This window comes from Lepidochelys olivacea (assembly GCF_965140295.1).
Source record: "Lepidochelys olivacea isolate rLepOli2 genome assembly, chromosome: 11".
Taxonomy (NCBI): Eukaryota; Metazoa; Chordata; order Testudines; family Cheloniidae; genus Lepidochelys; species Lepidochelys olivacea.
In genome coordinates this window covers 51,840,855-51,858,479 of record NC_140421.1, presented here as the reverse complement: position 1 = coordinate 51,858,479, position 17,625 = coordinate 51,840,855, and the positions used below count along the sequence as shown (strand labels likewise).

The 17,625-nt window shown below is 40.4% G+C and overlaps 1 protein-coding gene across 1 annotated transcript in view; it reads right to left on the bottom strand.

The window, feature by feature from the left end:
- The window catches only part of COL3A1 (collagen type III alpha 1 chain), a 69,057-nt gene that overhangs the window by 46,927 nt on the left and 4,505 nt on the right, over window positions 1-17,625 (bottom strand). The window lies entirely within an intron of this gene.

The following is a 17,625-nucleotide window of genomic DNA, read 5'->3' as shown; positions in this document are numbered from 1 at the left end:
ATTTATCATAAATCCAAACTAACCCCACATGGCCATTTAAAATTTTCATCAATACAAAAAGTGTGTGTTGTCTACATAACTTTACCAGTATTCATCACTCTCTTATGCTACTTTCTCAATATATTTGATAAGGACTCCAGATATATTTTTAAACATATATTTCATAGGTGTGCCCTTGAAGTATCACTGATGTCACATGGACAACTTTGAATAGCATCAAATGTCGCAGTGGTCCTACTCATTGAGTAAAAGACTGAGCCAGAGTTTATGTCAACTTCTATTCCTACCCCATCTTCCCTCTCTCTTTCCCCCATACCTCTCCATCCTGGCTTACATCCCAGTGTACTCTCTGTTCTCAATTACTGCCCACCCACCTTGATCTTTCTCTCCTCCCTCCAGTTCCCGCCTGGAGTTTCTCTTTCCCTCCAGTGCATTTTTGCCACTCCCATAACTCCCTTCATCTTCCTTGATGTCTGTCTTCCTCCCTCTTATTCTTATCTCCAGAGTTTCTTTCTACCCTACATTCCTTCTGCTTTCTCACTCTCGCCCCCATTCCCACGGCTTCTCCTCTCAGTCTCCTTGCCTTCTATTGACTGACACTCCTGGTCTCTTTCTCATCTGCATTCTCCTATGACTGGTCCCTCCCCATTTCACTCCCTCTTATCCCTCTAGTCTTCCTGCCTCCATCTGTCCACCTCCCTTTCCCCCAATGTCCTCCACCAACTCTTCTTTCTCTCCCTAACCCCTCCAGATGTCTTACTGCCTTCCCCTCCCTTACTACCATCCTGATCTCTCTCCTTTGTCAGCTATGAAGTTCCTCTCCTCTTGCTTCCCTCTTGTCTGCTTTAATACACAAAGCAGTGCACTGTTTTTTCAGGTACACAGTGTCGCTTGCAGGCTGTGCTGCTAACTTCAGAAGATGGGGTTTGTAGGAAGGAACCAAAATTTTCTGGGCTGGTTGAATAAGGAGCTACCACCTGAACCCTGCCTTAGTTGCTCTTTGTGTTTTTCATAGGAGCCTAAATTTCACTGAAAGTCAATAGGCCTTAGGCTCTTAGTGCCCAAGTCACTTCCGAAAATTGGACTTTTAAAAAATTTACCTCAATCCTTTAGCTCAAGTAGTGCAGAAACTCATGCTCTTAGTGCTGAGGAGCTTGGTCTCAAATCCCATTGTTGCAAGCAAATAGCATCAAACAGAATTGCCTCTATATAGAATATATTTCAGAACTGTCCACAAGTCGTCAGATGTTGCAGGAAGCTACAAAGGCTGGAGTAGATGGTTTTGATTCAACAGTAACGTTACAGATTTCCATCTGAATCCCCTTGGGCTCACAGTAAAGCAGCACAGTTATATTATTTTTTTAAGTGACGGCATTGATACAATGCAAGTTCTTCCTGCAGTCATGATCTTTACTGATGACAGATAAAGACAGATGCAAACTGGAAGCATTTATCAAACATAAACATTAAGGCAAAGGTAAAGTCATGATTTTTTTTGTAGTGGCAATGGGGTTATTGAGGCAAAAACTCTTATTATTGCTATCATTAGGACTTTAAGCACTAATAATAGCATTGATCAAGGACCTGAGTATCTTATGTGCCTGGCAAATATTCCAAGTCAAGTGAGATCCTGATCAGAGCATCAGTAGTGTTCCTGTGCCCTGCAGAAGAGTGCTTCCTTGTGGTTGAGTAGGAGCTCCCAGTCTTTTCACACCAATCAACTGTTCTCATCTGGTGATAGATATTACTTCTTTTCTTGGCTAAGAACAGTCGAGATGCCAGATGAACCAAGGGAACAAGGTGGCTAAGGGAGGGAAACCCTCCCCCCACTTTGGACCATGATAAGCCGTAGTTGGAAGGATGTTCATGTGGGATGCTTCTCTGCTTAGGAAGGAGTGAAAATTTTCAGATTATTATTTGGGCTACCATGAACATGGTACCGGGGCTACTATCTGGACAGGGGCATTCTTGATCTGTTATTTCAGGGTGGAAGTTAAATTATATTGAGTCTTACATTGTTATTTACTGACAGCTACATCATTTCATGAGCTGGTTATTACCTCCACCTCTCCCAGCTCAGTAGCTCCTTTTCTTCCCAGTTTTACTTTTCCTAGTGAAACCTATGCCTGAGCATCAGGGATGTTCAACCTCTGTTACTGTGCATTGCCCTGTCCATTGTCTGTTAGATGTGCCTACTTCATCAGATACCACCAGCTCCCCCCCCCCAGGCATTTTGTTGACTGAATTTAAAGCGACCTGAGCCCTACCTCGCAAAATCCCTGAAATAAAACAAAAAAGTAAAGCAATTGCTTGAATTCTCTTGTCTCACAGAAGAAATCCAGTATGGCTCCTTTGCTTTAGTTTTAAACAGCTCCTTTGAGCATTATATGTAGCTAAAGAAGTTTTTTTGTTCCAAGCTTCTAAACTGGCTGCCTGGATTCCCACATCTAACATTGTAGGAGCCAATTCTGTCAGGACATTACAGTCAGCCACAAGGGGGGGGGGGGAAACTGGTATTCTCTTAGATAATTGCTGAATGTTTCCATAAGAAATGTTTTGATAAATGAGCTCATTCATAATTGGTTGTTAATGAAAAAAACAAAACATTTGCCAGTGGGCAATGGTGAACTCATTGCTTTCTCAGAAGACGACTGGCTGACAACATTTCATCGCTAGGCAAGGGTTAATGTGTATTCTAAAATCAAGAAGAGTAGCATTCTGTAATGAAAGCCATTCTACACTATTACTAATGACTCATGCAAAGGGGCTCAGGGTTGCCTCTGCTAAGTGCTCCTGAGGTCAAGCAGGTGGGTCACTGTCTGATGCGTGTGTATGCACGCGCGTGCTATCTGGAGGAACAATGCCCAAATGAGGCATAATTTCCCCCTCCCCACCCCAGGCACCAGGGAGAGCAGAGTGAAGAGCAGATCTTGCTATACTCTTTAAAAGGGATGGCCAGATTTGCCCCACAGCATAGCCTGGTGGGCATAGAGAGCAGGGGCATACTCCCTTCCAGAGCTGTTCACCCCATCTTTGAACCTCCTGTCTCTGTAGCTATAGTATCTGCTTCCTATGCCACCTTGCTATGGGAAGGGAATGGGCCCTTTCTCTTACTCTAGTTCACTGCCCAGGGCAAACCATAATTTACCCAGGACTGTTTAATAAAAATATCATTATCCATAGCTAAAGGACATTGTGCTGATGAGTGCACGTGCACCATTGTGAGTGTATAAATGTGTACATATTTGTGCATGAGCATATATACATGCATGCACACACATTTATATATACAAAATATAAAACTAAGCATTTTAAAATGTCTTTGTTGACTTCACCTTTTTAAGGTTGAGATTTTCAGCTCCAAATACCTCTATTTGTCTGCTTTTTACCAACTGCTGCTTGTCTTTAACTACACTTGTCTTTAACTCAAAGAATCAATCCTGAAGCACTTGCATGAGAGGAAAGTGGTCAGGAACAGCCAGCATGGATTCACCAAGGGAAGGTCATGCCTGACTAATCTAATCGCCTTTTATGATGAGATTACTGGTTCTGTGGATGAAGGGAAAGCAGTGGATGTATTGTTTCTTGACTTTAGCAAAGCTTTTGACACGGTCTCCCACAGTATTCTTGTCAGCAAGTTAAGGAAGTATGGGCTGGATGAATGCACTACAAGGTGGGTAGAAAGCTGGCTAGATTGTCGGGCTCAACGGGTAGTGATCAATGGCTCCATATCTAGTTGGCAGCCGGTATCAAGTGGAGTACCCCAAGGGTCGGTCCTGGGGCCGGTTTTGTTCAATATCTTCATAAATGATCTGGAGGATGGTGTGGATTGCACTCTCAGCAAATTTGCGGATGATACTAAACTGGGAGGAGTGGTAGATACGCTGGAGGGGAGGGATAGGATACAGAAGGACCTAGACAAATTGGAGGATTGGGCCAAAAGAAATCTGATGAGGTTCAATAAGGATAAGTGCAGGGTCCTGCACTTAGGACGGAAGAACCCAATGCACAGCTACAGACTAGGGACTGAATGGCTAGGCAGCAGTTCTGCGGAAAAGGACCTAGGGGTGACAGTGGACGAGAAGCTGGATATGAGTCAGCAGTGTGCCCTTGTTGCCAAGAAGGCCAATGGCATTTTGGGATGTATAAGCAGGGGCATAGCGAGCAGATCGAGGGACGTGATCATTCCCCTCTATTCGACATTGGTGAGGCCTCATCTGGAGTACTGTGTCCAGTTTTGGGCCCCACACTTCAAGAAGGATGTGGATAAATTGGAGAGAGTCCAGCGAAGGGCAACAAAAATGATTAGGGGACTGGAACACATGACTTATGAGGAGAGGCTGAGGGAGCTGGGATTGTTTAGCCTGCAGAAGAGAAGAATGAGGGGGGATTTGATAGCTGCTTTCAACTACCTGAAAGGGGGTTCCAAAGAGGATGGCTCTAGACTGTTCTCAATGGTAGCAGATGACAGAACGAGGAGTAATGGTCTCAAGTTGCAGTGGGGGAGGTTTAGATTGGATATTAGGAAAAACTTTTTCACTAAGAGGGTGGTGAAACACTGGAATGCATTACTTAGGGAGGTGGTAGAATCTCCTTCCTTAGAGGTTTTTAAGGTCAGGCTTGACAAAGCCCTGGCTGGGATGATTTAACTGGGAATTGGTCCTGCTTTGAGCAGGGGGTTGGACTAGATGACCTTCTGGGGTCCCTTCCAACCCTGATATTCTATGATTCTATGATTCTATGACTTGCTCAAGAATATCACTTTCAGATTCTCCAGGAAGTTAAGTGCAAGGATTCACATTTTCACAATTCCAGGTTTTCTCAAATCCTATTACATCAACATTATGTTGCTACTTTCGTCTCAGAAATTTATAAGGCCTGCTCCCGTTCCCATTGAACTTAATGGCACAGCTCCAGTGGAGAGCAGGATAGGGCCCATAGTTAGCATAGCCTATCACTGTTGGTGGAAAAATTCTCATTTCCAAATCAGCTATGCTCAACAGCTTCCACAAAATAGGGCCTTGTCCCAAAACACAATTTTTCATAATTAGTAAAACATGGTTTTCATTTTTTCTCCATGAAATTAAATTGTATCAATGAAAATCAAAGGAATTTCAATTGTCTTATAAAATGACTGAAATAATTTAATGGTAATAAATAAACCTGATTTCACTAAAGAGTCTTGTAACATTGTCATTCTTTTATTTTACAGTAGATGGCATGATTTAACAGAAAGAAGAATAGAGCACACAGACATCTGGCTATGATGACTTTCGTACTTGCTTCTAACTTTCTGGATTTCATTAAATCAGTTAAGAAATAAGCTGAAAGAACCTCAGAACAAATCTTTGAGGCTTTTGGCAGAATGAAAGTATTAAATAGGTTTTCCAGAGGAAAATTACATCTGGGTTGATTTAGCCTGTTCAAAACACCCCAGGGATACTCAGATGTAGATCTGTGTGTCAGCATGCTATGACATAATGCATCATCCATTACACATAAAGACTAAAAGACAGCTCCAGAATAGTCTGGAAAGCTGATCTGTGCTAAAACATTCACAAGCGATACATAAAAATAATAAGGATATGAAAAAGGCTGACTCGTCTAGTTTTAAACTTGTGGCTGAAATAGTCAAATATTTGTCTTAACCAGATATTCTTACTGGTTTTTACTTGTATATATAAAGACTAAGATTTCATAAAGTATCAAGAACAAATAGCCAATATCAAATCTGATCCCAGTTCTCAAAGCACTAGTTGTAATGGCTTTAAACAATTTCAGTTCTTTGAGAATGACTATGATGGCTTGCCAGCAATTGTGTAAATAAATAATAAATCCTTGAACATCTGCAAGACATTTTACAAAATAGAAATAGTTTTCTGTTGTAAAATGTATGTACCTTCAGAGTTTTTGTGCAACATTTCCTAAGTGTTCAGATCTTAAAGATTTCTATGCTTGCAGTACCTAGGCTTTCCCCCAGCACTGAAATCACAACGTGTTATCCTGTCTCATACATTGATTCTGAGCTGGAGTCCAAAATTCCTATTTGCTAACCAGGCTAGCAGCAGGGTGGAGGCAGAACAGGCAGTGTTGACAGGAAATACTTCATGTTGCTCTGAAAGGATCCAATCTGGCTGATATATGGATGGGTTCAGATAACTACAGTAGGAAAGCATATCTGGACATCCTCTTGCGGAGAGAGGACAGCTGTGACACGGGATATAATCCTGATTGCTCTGAGGACTAGGGAATTTTGCTATTGAATTCAATGGCCTCAGGAACTGGCCTGTCATGTCGTCATTTTTTGCTTTACGTTTACTCAGACACTCTGATCCTCAGCTAACCACATATATATGAAAGGGGGGGAAAGATCTACATTTATTCTCCAAAACCACAGACTTTCTCCTCTTTGGATGAAGTGAAATCTCCAGTAGCTGCATTAGTTGCAGGATTCATAATTTGTTTTCAGACCAGCTAATAGAGGGTGAGAAAACCAAGAACATCTGAGCTGGTGTGATTCCATCCATCCCAATTCAACTCCAGGTTCCCCTGTAGGCTTTAGCACAAGCTGCTGACCTGAGTGAAAAGATGAGTTGCTATGTAATCACAGCTGATTTAACCGAGTTAGCTAAGGTAGGTCAGTAAACCCAAGTTAAGAACACACACTTTTTTTTTTTTTTTTGCAGTGAAGATATACTTGTAGAGGGCAGTCATCCATGTACACAAAAGCCAGTACGTTACATAAGGGCTTTCAATCGTGGGTGGGGAAACTAAATTGAAAAAGTCTATTCTGTTAGGGTCTGATCCAAAGTTCACTGAAGTCAATAGGAACCTTTCCTACTATTTTAAGGGGAGTTAGACTGAGGCCATAAAGTGGATGAGGGAAGATTTTAATAGCACCTAAGGGATTTAGGAGTACAAGACCCTTTGACTTTCAATGGGACATTTGCTCCTAAATTCCTTAGGCCTGATCCAAACCCCACTGAAGCCAAGGAGAGTCTTTCCAATGACTTCAAAGGCCTTTGGGTCAGGGCCCTCAGATGCTTTTGAAATCTCCCCTTAAGTGTTTGTAATATATGTTTTCTTATTTCTCACCTATTTTGGGACACTAAACCTAAATCTAATCTACATGCTACTTAAAGTAGCTAATTCTAACATTGCTTTTATAATTCTTTTAAAATGCTCTATTTATTAGGTATTTCCTCAATGTCAAACAACATTGATTGAAAATGTGGATAAAGTAGAAAGGAAAGAAGTTGTTTAATATAGAGGGAAGATTTTGTAGTTCCTCTATGTTCTGGAATAGATTTATGGGAACATTATCAAGTTTTACCATCCCAGCTTTTGAAACAGCATTCCTTTCCACTTACTGAACAAAAAAGCAGAATGCCAAAATGCCTACCTTGTAGCAAATGGTATGGACTCTCGGACGGTTATGACGATGATGTTTATAAGAAAAGCAAACATGCTCATTCCATGCTAAGATCAGTAATGGAAACAAATGGGCACTCATAATGAACTCATTGGCTTGCTGGGCCAAAAATTTTTGAGCTGTTTTGAACTTTGTGCAATTAGATAAGTGCTAAGTACAGGAGAAGTCTGAAACACTTTCTGTTTCATAGGACTTATAACTAGAGATGGAGAAATAAGCAGAGAAATATTTAAACTCGATGGGATTTTTTTTTAACAAAAGACCTACAGACATTATCTCAACTTTAATTGCCCTCAAATGGTCATCTTCTAGAACTAATTTAATCCATTTTGATAAGCCACATTCTCCCATGTATACAAGCGGACATGCTATAAACAGTAGGGATGTACTTCATAGAGGGGAATTGTTTAAAGCATAGGATTGGGAGTTAGGAGTCGTAGATTCTGCCACAAACTGTCTGTGCTACTTCGGGCAATCCACTTAGGCTGGGATTTTGGAAGGGGCTAAGAGGTTAGCATGTTTTTGAACTCTGTAGGATGTGTGGCATACAGATACACATTAACATTTGCAATAGTAAAGATAGGCCTTCTGACAGTTCATATATAGGAGTTCACTGAAATCAGTTTTTGTTGTGAGAAGAATAAAGAATTGAGGGCCTAATCCTATGCAAGTAAGTCTAAGCACACTGCATAGATTGGCTATGCACCCTGTTAAGCAGTCCTAAGGGGAGTCATCCCAGTAGGGAAGAGTAAGAAGGAGATCTGCAAACCATCTACAGACAGGAGACAACACATATCCCCGAACACGTCACTGTGAGTAGAAGTTATGTGGGAGTTACCCTGCAACACACTGTTCCAGCACAGAGAAACAGGTGAGACAGGGGGTTGGGATTGGAAAAGGGGGAAAATATGGATGGTTGCTTCCCAGCTTTTTCCCTCTTCCCCCCTCCCTGCTGGCCAAGGAAGATTTTTCCTACCAATGAGGTCCAGGATTAGGCCATTTTCAAGCATTTAGATAGTGAAGCGCTAGGAATTGCACACAGTTAATTAGAGGAGCAATTTCTGAGAGTGGAAAGAGATGCTGTTTTCAGAAAATTGATATAAGTTGATGTTATAAATAGTCATTTTTCCATTGTTTTTCGTATTGTACCGGTTACTCATTAATTTAGGATCAGACTTTTCCATCCTCACAACACTGAGCAGTATCTTAATTCTGTAAGTGGTCCCATTGGCTTCAATTGGAGTTTTCACAGAGTAAGGTACAACTTAATATGAGTAAGTGTGGCAGAAGCTAGTCCTAAATTAATGATTAGCTGGTATAATATGGGGGGAAAACCCAACCCTCTAATACATAAAGTTGCTATTTATAAGCAATTCTATCATCAATGAATTGTGATCCTACAAGCATGTAGCCTGAAAGAGGACTGCAGGGCTGGGCCTACAACTGGTATTTCTCTTCCCTTTCTCTCAGGTAGTAAGGATAATTACATCAAGACGACATCTGCTTGATGACTAAAGAGTCCATCTGTGCCTGCCCATTATTCCACACCTAAAGGAATAATATTCTTTTTACAACACAGTTATGATTTCCAGAGCAATAAGTTCTGATGTCAGCTTACTAGTGAACATTATTAGCTGATTTAGGTCCAGGTCATCCTCATACAAAAGAACCCCACACACAGACTAGGAAAATCAATTAGGTTCATCTTGTGGTCTTTCCTTAGAGAATCCCATTGGAACAGGAGGGAGGCTGTTAGCCACTACATGGAGTGGGAAAGGGGCTAATTTCTCTAAGCATATAGTTGTCTTGAGATCGGGGGGGAAGGTGAGGGGGTAAGGGGAGGGGTATCTTAGGACACCCACACAAAGCCTGGACATTTGGATGGAGGGCCAGTGCCTTCCTGTTACTCTCTGGACTCTTCCAAAATGGTTCTATTTAGCCCTATGCTGATGGATCCCCTGCCAGCTGCTCTCCTAGCCCCTCACCCCACAACAGAGGTGCACAGTGAGGAGTGGGAGTAGTACAAAATAGTGCTAATAATGGTGCTATACCCTCATGAGTTTGAGATGGGATCTTATCCCAGTGAGAAGATGCACACAGCATCCCACTTCCATGACAATGCACAATAGAGACCAAAGGACATCTATTTGCTCAGTGGAAAGAATTGCATATCATGGAACTAACGTTCTCCCTTTTGAGATCCCCACCCCATCTGTCTCTTTTCCCTTTCAAGCCTTCAATCAGTGCAAATGTTTGCAGTTTAAGCTATCATTACTCTTTTGTTTGTTAGATACTCAAGATGTGTGTTATAATCACCAGATTACAATTTGTTGCTCAGTAAAATTTAGAATGCCTTCATTCTTATGCTCAGGCCTTGTCTACACTATGGAGGGAGATCGATCTACTTACAGCGGGGTCCACACTATGCTATGTCGAGTGGAGACACTCTCCCATTGACTCCCCTTGCGCTTCTTGTTCAGGTGGAGTACAGGAGTCGATGGGAGAGTGATCTGTGGTCGATTTGGCGGGTCTTCACTAGACCCACTAAATCGACTGCCAATGCATCGATCACTGCGGGTCACTCCCCCAGTAAGTGTAGACAAATCCTCAGATTATTGGCACTTTCATTACCTTTTTCAGTTGTGTTTGGATTAAGAATAGTAAATCTTGTTCTTTGTATTAAGTAAACTAATGATCTCGTTTGTCTCAGTGGTAATGTGGTTTAAAACAATTGCGTCTACTTCACTGTATTTAATCTAGCCTTTTTATGTCATCCAGTCATTCTTTCATTTTAACATTCATAAGTGATGTTCTTAATAAAATGTCTGATGCTCGTTTAGCTATGTATGCAAGACTAGGTGTCATTCTGAAAGAAGGACTATATTCTGCCTGTGATTTTTACAGTCTGGTTTCACTGGTTTCAATTGGTGTTCAACACATGGAATGAACACATTGCAAAATATTCCACTCATTTCTGAACCTTTAATGGGGTAAGCACAAAGAAATGATCACACTGTGCCTTCATTCATAAAGTGAGTATTTCAAACAATAAAACTTATTTAATAAAAAGCTACTTATTTTGATATAGGCTAAATACAGCAAACCATTTTTTTACTAGGTTGCTCACAGAATTATGTTATCCATTCTTCTGAATTCCCTATGCCATTCTGATGAAAGGAATTAGTGAATACACGTATTGGGTGGGTTTTATGCTAAGATTTCAAATTTGTATATCTGTATTATAAGAGGGACTCTAAAATGATCTTTAGGATAGGAGGGTGAAAAGAAGCTTGGTATATTTTGATGTTTCCTCCTTCTCCATGTCCCCCCTGTGTCCCCCTCCCCCTCACCATAAAAAACACCCTGTTTATTCATCAGCCTACAAGTTCATCATTATAATTAGCATATTTTTGTTTTTAACTAGTACCAGGGCTGATTACATGTTAGGTCAAAAGCTGATCCATAAAATCAGTTGCAGTCACATCAGGGCTTTGAGCTTGTATCAGTTTGAGAATCTGTTCCAATCCATGATTGTATGACTGGAAATCAAGTGATTTCAGCCTGCTTCTTAAAGTCACTGACACCAAAGGTCACACAGGGTCATGTGACAAAATCAGAGTAATGTGGGAACATAGAGACTGGAAAAAACTCATAGACATTTACCCGTGTTAGGAAGAGAAACTGAAATATTATGCTATTGTCTCCACATAAGAAATTCTTAACCTCAAATTCAAAACCACCTGTTCTTGGGCATTTCAAAAAGCTCTGGTAACTTTAAAAATGTATTTCATTACCTTGTACCTCTGTACCTAGGGACCACAAATGGATAGGCCATAATACTGCAAGGAAGTCTGTTCTTGTGATATTTCTTACCTGTCTACAAGCAGGAATCACTGGAAAGATTTTAAAACAGGCCTTTTTTTCTTGGGGGCTGGGGAAAGGGGCCTCAGCTCCCACTGCGTTCAAGGTGCACTAAGAGGCTTGAAGGACAGGCTCCAATTATTACAATTTAAAAGCTTAAACCTGAACTTGTGAAACACAACAAATATTATTTCCAATTATTTATTGATTAGCTTTGCTGGTCATAACTAAGCAATTTCTATCAAGTAATTAAAATCCAAAATGAGGCATGGAAAATTATGTTTCCTAACCAAATGAGAGGGCTAAATATTTTATTTAGTGGCTGTTTCTAAGATCTGCCTGGAAGAACCTAGCTTAGTTCAATGCTTTTCTCAAGAGATGTCAGCAGATGGGAAATGTTTCAGTGCTGTGCAGTACATATGGTAACACAATTTATGTTTTCAGATACAATAGGCAAATTCAGTCGTAGTGTAACTCCCCTGACTTTGATGAAGTATATCAGAGATGAATAAAGCAGCAGGGGTCTGCACTAACATAATGCCCTGTGCAATTTCATTGACTTCAATGAATTGACATGGGTCGTAAATCAGTGGAGAATTTGGCTCTTGTACTTTATATTTAAATGATGTATTAAAAAGAGGTCCAGCACACTGTCCATAGAAAGAAATCATATCCGTGACTGCAAATAAAGTACAAGTATCTGTAAGGCTTCAGAAATGGAACAGGTCAGTCAACGATGTGATTCTGTATGAACAGGACAGTGTCATTCTGTCCTTATTTGTAAAACAGTTTGTGTTCATTCACCTGCCTCCATACATATTTTGGACTCTTAGTGGATATGTATGGCAGTGTCTAGAGTTTTCCCTTGAATCTCTTCTAGTCAAGATTAAATAACTAGCTGTAAAACTCTGTTTTGGTTACAACACTATTATGTCAAAATTATAAAGTTAACAAAGCAAACCATTGTAGCTGTTTTATTACAGTTGGCAAAGGCATTTCTAATTTTTGGACCATCTGTTAACTATAAATTTGCTACATGGCTTCTAAGTATTTCAGATCCTTTTTCTTAACTAATATCTGTCCTAATGCTAGTAAAAGAGTACAATGCAGAAAGCCTGGTATTGCTAGTGAGTTCTGGCGTCTAAAGGGTGCATAAGCATTGTTGCTGACCTCAATCCCCCTACAGTTAAGGATGTTAGAAAAATGTGAATTCAAGGGCTGGGTCTGAAAACTGGAAGAGTGGAGATTTTGAATAGAAACAAGCCTATAGCAACTTTGTTTTCTTCAGCTAATCTAACCTGAAAAGATGCAGCTGGATTTAAATTTCTCTGTATACATTATTTGATTCTTACTAAAAAGAGGGCTATTATACAGACGACCACCCTGGCAGCATCCAAAAGGACAGTAGGTTCAGAGTACTGAGTACAGATTTTACAAACATCTGAGCTGATTTTAAATTACTATGCTCAAATATCTGTAATTCCCACTACAATAGCCTTTTTGTTTCCTTTCAGGTGACCATTCTTCCATGAAACAACTGGCATGCAATCACAGTGAGTCTGTACAGAGCCAAGCAGGATATCCTAACATAGACTGATAGACAAATAGTCAAAAAGAGCCTCTCACTAATATCAGAGTGATTTCCAAAGAGCACAATTGCTGTGTTCACATGCATATAGTTCAAGGAAAACATGGACAGTGTAGTTCATTGTTTCTTTGGGGTTCAATGTAATAGCTACACTGAACTGCAAAGTAACAATGAAGCATCCCTCCTATATTTTTCATTAACTGTGTGCAAGTGAACAATTGTTTCTGTTATGTTTTTTGAAAGAAGAGCTGCAATTTTGTTCACACATCTCTACCAAAGAGAAAACATCAGGAAGAAAAAAATAGAGGATGAAAACCAAGAGATATTCACAAGAGAGGGCCCGATAATGCACCCACTGGTCAACGAGAGTTTGACTTCAGTGGGAGCAAGTTATGGCCCAGAGTGGAAGATAAAACCAGTGTTGGGAAGGAGCTCCAATAGTGCATTACCCTGGAATGTAGCTTCCAGCCACAACTCAGTCCTTAATATCTACTACTGAAAATAAGCATCCATACTCCCGTGACACCACGTTGCACTGGACTGCTGGAAGATACTGGACCTAAAGCTGGCATAGGTGGCCATGGAAATATCAGTCCAAGGAAGAGGGAATCCTCTGATAACACAGAATCAAAGTAGTAGCATCTACAACATCCTCCAGCTGCTGATGTAGGGAACATTGATGGGCCAAGCCAGACTGGTGATCTCCAGTTGCAAAATTGGTCTCTTGGAGCTGTTGGCAGTTTGATGCACACAGACAGCTCAGGCCTTAAAGCTACATTTGCATCCCACTTTGTGGGTTGTGTTGTGCCCCTTTGGCCATAACTAATCATCTAAGCCACAGTGTACACTTGCCTTCAAAGTAGGAGGCTACATTCTACCTTAAAATAAACATCATTACTTTAAAGAAATATTCTTAGGTTGTTTAATGTCTTGTGTGTGATTCAGTCCGCTGGCAAACATCTTTTCACAGAACATTTGTGTGAAACAAAGTACGTAAAAAGTGCAGGTATTATTACAGTGCATGTCGTATTCAGTTTCATTCTTATATTTCATTTATAAAACTACAGCACTTGAGAAAAATTATGGAAAATGGAAGTGGTTTCTTAGCTAATCTGAAAAGAATCTCCTCTGATGTATTTTCACTAAACACAGCCAGACGTCCCAGTGTCTGAAGTTTACCCTAACTAAACTTAACAAACGATTGTTGTTTGACTGGTTATATCATGTTTTCCATTGTCATTCTGACATGAAACAGGCACAGTTTCCAGCTCTGGAAACTTAGAGCCAGCAGGATTAGTACTGAAATAAAAAAAGGAATGCATGGGGGAGGTTGGATTTTGTTTTAAGTGAGAAGAGTTATGAAGTGAAGATAGCTGTTCTTATGAAACACTGTTTGTTCTAAAAGAGAAACGAATATTTGGTCTCATGTACTGTAGCCTAAGGATTGCTCTAACTTGTGTTCTTGCTGCAGTCTCCCTCTATGCACCATCTAGCAGCCAAGAAAGGCGGACCAAGGCATCATCTCTGGGAACTATTTCCATTCCTTTTATGATGCCAATGACACTAAGGAGACGTACACAAAGGAAAATTAACCCCTAAACATTAAAAACGTGTCTAAAAACTGGAGTCTCCTTCTACCGAACAAGGCAACTTCTGAGCCTGGACCACATGAAGGGACAGCCAGAAAAATCTGTGAGGATCCCCTGACTGTGTTTCCCGGGAAACAGAGCCTCATGTGCTTTGCTCCCATCCCTTCTAGTAGCATGGTCCCTGAAAGAGAGGTGCGGTCTGTCACCGTGGGGCTGCTCTGTATCAGAATACAGAGATGATACCATGGGTATTAGTGCTACCTTAAGTAGCGTTCATTCCAGTGAGAATTATGCATGAAAATCCTGCGTCAAGCATGGAATGGAGTTGTGAAGAGTAACTGTGGTCCCCTGTTCAACCTCCTCTAACAGTAACCTTGCCTACAAAACCCTTCAGAACTCTTGCACAAAGAGCCAAACTAAGTATTTCTGGGCACAGTATACCCTGGAAATAGCAGGAAATACAGAGAAATAGCATCTCACCCCACTCCCTAAGAAGGATTTCAAGTATGTTAAGTCCCTTCCATTTGTGTCAGTGGAAGAGAGTATGCTGACTACTGTATACAAACAAAGAATAATTGTCCTTAACGTTAGCGGGTGGGGGAATGGGACAAATTCTGAAATCTTTAGAGAATGTTTCATTCTTTATTCCAGCAAAAGACCCACTGGACAATGAGAGTTTTGCTTGAGTAAAATTTGCATAGCTATTCAGTAGGACTTCAAGATTTATTCCATGCACTATAGAATTCAACTCCATATTGAATCATCAGGAATGTTTTGTATAGGACATATTATTATTATGACAAATGCCTGGGACGAGAGATAGATTGATGTAGTATTCTTGCAACTATTTTAAGGTTAAAATATTGTTAAAATAAGGTTAAAAATCATGCATTTTTTAAAAAAAAACTAAGCTAGGTTAACTTAATTATGGTAGCTGCCAAAGATCAAAACTAGAAAGTCCAGAAATTAGTCTTTAACTGCACTTTTAATGTGCTACATAAGAAATAGTAGCTGTCAAAGATAACATTTTGCCACATAGTATTAAAGTGCTTTTGAATATTACAGAACTAAATATATTTTTCATTTAAATGTTGTATCCATGGAGATGCTTGTCTGATTATAGGTTTATAAACTTTCATAGAGGCTTTGGATAAGCAGGAAGTGGATGATGTTTAGTAATCCTTTCACCTGGGACCAGGTTCTTGGTTGAAGCCTCAGCCACCTGAAGTATTATAATGTATAATTTACTAAGCCACCACTCGAAGGATACTGCATGGCAATGAGGTTAGGGCCATGGAGAAACCATGGGGCAAGCTTCAGGATGAATAACATTGATGTTATTCCAGCTTCTTTAAGGTGCACCTGCAGTTTCTAGGTATCACTGGTGACAAATTTTATGTTACTATGTCACTTTGCTTTTCCACAACGACCTCAGAATCTAATCTAGTTACCTCAAGTCCCTCAACAGGCATTTGCCATTGAACTTCTTGTCACCCATTTTCTTCTTTTCCTTTGTTTGCAGTCTGTAGCAGACCCTTTGTTTCATGATCAAACACAACAAAAAGAGAACTCTGGAAATGAGATGGCTAACGCACACAGCTTTTGATCTAGTTCCAGTGCCATAGGTTTTGAAGAGTCATTATACCAAGCTGATTTTTTGGGAAGGGCATGCAATCATTTTAGTGGCTGCTGCAATTGTTGCTCTTCTCAGGGTCACTGGGTTACTGCTCAGTCATAAGACGACATCCAAGAACAACAGTGTTCATGCTGCCTGCCAGCCTGAGAAACACACCACGCTATCAAATACCACTCGTGGCAGCCTGAGCCTCTGCATTCTCTCAATAGACAGCTGTTAAACCAAAATGCAGAGTTAGAGATAGAAAGAACTAAATGTCCACAAGCACATGTTAGTAGGTGAAACAGCAATGCTAGTTACAACTTTCATCACCCTCCAACCATGATGCATATCATCGTCTCCAGATTATCAAAACAGATGTGTCCCAAGTTATTTATTATATCTGTGATTAAATAATGAGCCATAACAAGCTTTGAACCCATGTTAGCATTCCAGGCACCAGATTGAATAAGATATCCATGTCAGTATGGCACAGGGGAAAAAAAGGATGCTAATTCTTGCTCTTTTTTCTCCTCCATCAAGTGAACTGTTTACAACCAACAACTGTGTAAGGCTGGCAACAACTAACATTTGGCAAGAGGTGGTAACATTTGTCTAATTCAAGACCCAAAACTTCACAACAACTGGAAAAGAACAGAGGATCTGCTTGTGATTTGTAACTCTGTGAGGAAGGTGGGTATTATAGCTCTGACTCAAATACTGAGTCTGTTAACAATAATATCACTGCCGCTGGACAACACCCTGAACCTCTGCTTCCTCCCTTCTTTGTAATAAAGCAGTGGATGTTTCCAATTCCACTGCCCTTTCAAAAATCAGTCTGCTTAGCCTTGGTCTCAACTCAAAAACAAAATATGGAAAATTATGAAAGAAATCAAATGGTTTCATTCCCATAAGGCTAATGTCTGTGTGATCTAAATGGTGTTGAGAAATCACATTCTAACACAATCATGCACACTTGGTTGAAGGGCTGGATTCCCCCGACTTTAGTTTAGGCTCAGATTTTTCCAAATCAAAGTCACACATCACGCTTCCAAAACACAGTCTTGCCAGAGAGGTACACATTGCTGAACTTTAATTTCAAACCGTAAGTTTCAACAATTCGTTAGTTTAAAATTTGGTAGCCAGAAAGCACAGACTAAAACATCCAGGTTCCAGATGTGCACTGCCACATGTTCTCCTGGGCCCATTCTGCATTACATCAGGGTGCCAGTTTCTTTATCCACAATGTTTTGGGAGCTGGATCAATTTGAGAAAATTCTCAGTCAAGTTATGAGACTTTTTTTTAGACAATGTATCCAAAAGAACACGAAGAGTAGGTAATGGCCTTTGCAGTATGCTCAGATTGATTGTGTCCCACATGGCAGCATGTTATTGCTGTCTAATAAAGACCACTGGAATAATTTTTCTTACAACCATACCATTGGCCTTTCCTTTCACTTGCTCAGCTAAAGAAACCTGCTTCTTACTGCCCTTCTTATCTTCCCTTTTTGTTATCTTTTGGTGTTCATCTGCTTCATGT